The following is a 3,664-nucleotide window of genomic DNA, read 5'->3' as shown; positions in this document are numbered from 1 at the left end:
CCCCAAAACGATAGCAGTAAATCAGTAAGAGACATCATAGATCGCACCATATCTAGTAAAGTACAATTACTACGTTCGGACACACCATTACGTTGTGGTGTTCCAGGTGCCGTGAGTTGCGAAACTATTCCACATTGTTTCAAATGTAAACCAAACTCGTAACTCAAATATTCTTCTCCACGATCATATCGTAGAAACTTTATTTTCTTGTTACGATCATTTTCCACTTCACTCTGAAATTCTTTGAACTTTTCAAATGTTTCAGACTTATGTTTCATTAAGTAGATATACCCATATCTGCTCAAATCATCTCTGAAGGTGAGAAAATAACGATACCTGCTGCGAGCCTCAATGTTCATTGGACCACATACATCAGTATGTATGATTTCCAACAAATTTGTTGCTCTCTCCAAAATAGTTTCGGAGAACAACGTTTAGTCATCTTGCCCATGAGGCACGGTTCGCAAGTACCAAGTGATTCACAATCAAGTGATTCTAGAAGTCCATCATTATGGAGTTTCTTCATGCGCTTTACACCAATATGACCCAAACGGCAGTGCCACAAATAAGTTGCACTATCATTATCAACTCTGCATCTTTTGGCTTCAACATTATGAATATGTGTATCACTACTATCGAGATTCAATAAAAATAGACCACTCTTCAAGGGTGCATGACCATAAAAGATATTACTCATATAAATAGAACAACCATTATTCTCTGATTTAAATGAATAACCGTCTCGCATCAAACAAGATCCAAATATAATGTTCATGCTTAACGCTGGCACCAAATAACAATTATTCAGGTCTAAAACTAATCCCGAAGGTAGATGTAGAGGTAGCGTGCCCGCGATCACGTCGACTTTGGAACCATTTCCCACGCGCATCGTCACCTCGTCCTTAGCCAATCTTCGCTTAATCCGTAGTCCCTGTTTTGAATTGCAAATATTAGCAACAGAACCAGTATCAAATACCCAGGTACTACTGCGAGCATTAGTAAGATACACATCAATAACATGTATATCACATATACCTTTGTTCACCTTGCCATCCTTCTTATCCGCCAAATACTTGGGACAGTTCCGCTTCTAGTGACCAGTCTGCTTGCAGTAGAAGCACTCAGTTTCAGGCTTAGGTCCAGACTTGGGTTTCTTCTCTTGAGCAGCAACTTGTTTGTCGTTCTTCTTGAAGTTCTCCTTCTTCTTCCCTTTACCCTTTTTCTTGAAACTAGTGGTCTTGTTGACTATCAACACTTGATGCTCCTTTTTTATTTCTACCTCCGCAGCTTTTAGCATTGCGAAGAGCTCGGGAATAGTCTTGTTCATCCCTTGCATATTATAGTTCATCACGAAGCTCTTGTAGCTTGGTGGCAGTGATTGAAGAATTCTGTCAATGACACTATCATCAGGAAGATTAACTCCCAGTTGAATCAAGTGATTATTATACCCATACATTTTGAGTATATGTTCACTGACAGAACTATTCTCTTCCATCTTTCAGTTATAGAACTTATTGGAGACTTCATATCTCTCAATCCGGGAATTTGCTTGAAATATTAACTTCAACTCCTGGAACATCTCATATGCTCCATGACGTTCAAAACATCGTTGAAGTCCCGGTTCTAAGCCGTAAAGCATGGCACACTGAACTATCAAGTAGTCATCAGCTTTGCTCTGCCAGACTTTCTTAACGTCGTCAGTTGCATCTGCAGCAGGTCTGGCACCCAGCGGTGCTTCCAGGATGTAATTTTCCTGTGCAGCAATGAGGATAATCCTCAGGTTACAGACCCAGTCCGTGTAATTGCTACCATCATCTTTCAACTTAGCTTTCTCAAGGAACGCATTAAAATTCAACGGAACAACAACACGAGCCATCTATCTACAACAAACATAGACAAGCAAAATACTATCAGGTACTAAGTTCATGATAAATTTAAGTTCAATTAATCATATTACTTAAGAAGTCCCACTTAGATAGGCATCCCTCTAATCATCTAAGTGATCACGTGAACCAAATCAACTAAACCAGGTCCGATCATCACGTGAGATGGAGTAGTTTTCAATGGTGAACATCACTATGTTGATCATATCTACTATATGATTCACGCTCGACCTTTTGGTCTCAGTGTTCCAAGGCCATATCTGTATATGCTAGGCTCGTCAAGTTTAACCTGAGTATTCCGCGTGTGCAACTGTTTTGCACCCGTTGTATTTGAACGTAGAGCCTATCACACCCGATCATCACGTGGTGTCTCAACACGAAGAACTTTCGCAACGGTGCATACTAAGGGAGAACACTTATACCTTGAAATTTAGTGAGAGATCATCTTATAATGCTACCGTCAATCAAAGCAAAATAAGATGCATAAAGGATAAACATCACATGCAATCAATATAAGTGATATGATATGGCCATCATCATCTTATGCTTGTGATCTCCATCTCCGAAGCACCGTCATGATCACCATCGTCACCGGCGTGACACTTGATCTCCATTATAGCATCGTTGTCGTTTCGCCACCTATTGCTTCTACGACTGTCGCTACCGCTTAGTGATAAAGTAAAGCAATTACAGGGCGATTGCATTGCATACAATAAAGCGACAACCATATGGCTCCTGCCAGTTGCCGATAACTCGGTTACAAAACATGAACATCTCATACAATAAAATATAGCATCACGTCTTGACCATATCACATCACAACATGCCCTGCAAAAACAAGTTAGACGTCCTCGACTTTGTTGTTGCATGTTTTACGTGGCTGCTACGGGCTGAGCAAGAACCGTTCTTACCTACGCATCAAAACCACAACGATAGTTCGTCAAGTTAGTGTTGTTTTAACCTTCTCAAGGACCGGGCGTAGCCACACTCGGTTCAACTAAAGTTGGAGAAACTGACACCCGCCAGCCACCTATGTGCAAAGCACGTCGATAGAACCAGTCTCACGTAAGCGTACGCGTAATGTCGGTCCGGGCCGCTTCATCTAACAACTTCAAACCAAAGTATGACATGCTGGTAAGCAGTATGACTTGTATCGCCCACAACTCACTTGTGTTCTACTCGTGCATATAACATCTACGCGTAAAACCAGGCTCGGATGCCACTGTTGGGGGACGTAGTAATTTCAAAAAAATTGCTACGCACACGCAAGATCATGGTGATGCATAGCAACGAGAGGGGAGAGTGTTGTCCACGTACACTCATAGGCCGAAAGCGGAAGCGTTAGCACAACGTGGTTGATTTAGTCGTACGTCTTCACGATCCGACCGATCAAGTACCGAACGCACGGCACCTCTGAGTTCAGCACACGTTCAGCTCGATGATGTCCCTCGAACTCCGATCCACCGAGCTTTGAGGGAGAGTTCCGTCAGCACGACGGCGTGGTGACAATGATGATGTTCTACCGACGTAGGGCCTCGCCTAAGCACCGCAACAATATTATCGAGGGGGATTATGGTGGAGGGGGGCACCATACATGGCTAAGAGATCAATGATCAATTGTTGTGTCTAGAGGTGCCCCCTGTCCCCGTGTATAAAGGACCAAGGGGGAGGCGACGGCCGGCCAGGGGAGGGCGCGCCAGGGAGGAGTCCTACTCCCACCGGGGGTAGGACTCCCTCCTTTCCTTGTCCAAGTAGGAGAGGGGAAGGAAGGGGAGAGAGGA

This window comes from Triticum aestivum, chromosome 1B (assembly GCF_018294505.1).
Source record: "Triticum aestivum cultivar Chinese Spring chromosome 1B, IWGSC CS RefSeq v2.1, whole genome shotgun sequence".
NCBI classification, from domain to species: Eukaryota; Viridiplantae; Streptophyta; class Magnoliopsida; order Poales; family Poaceae; genus Triticum; species Triticum aestivum.
This window is presented reverse-complemented; position numbering follows the sequence as displayed.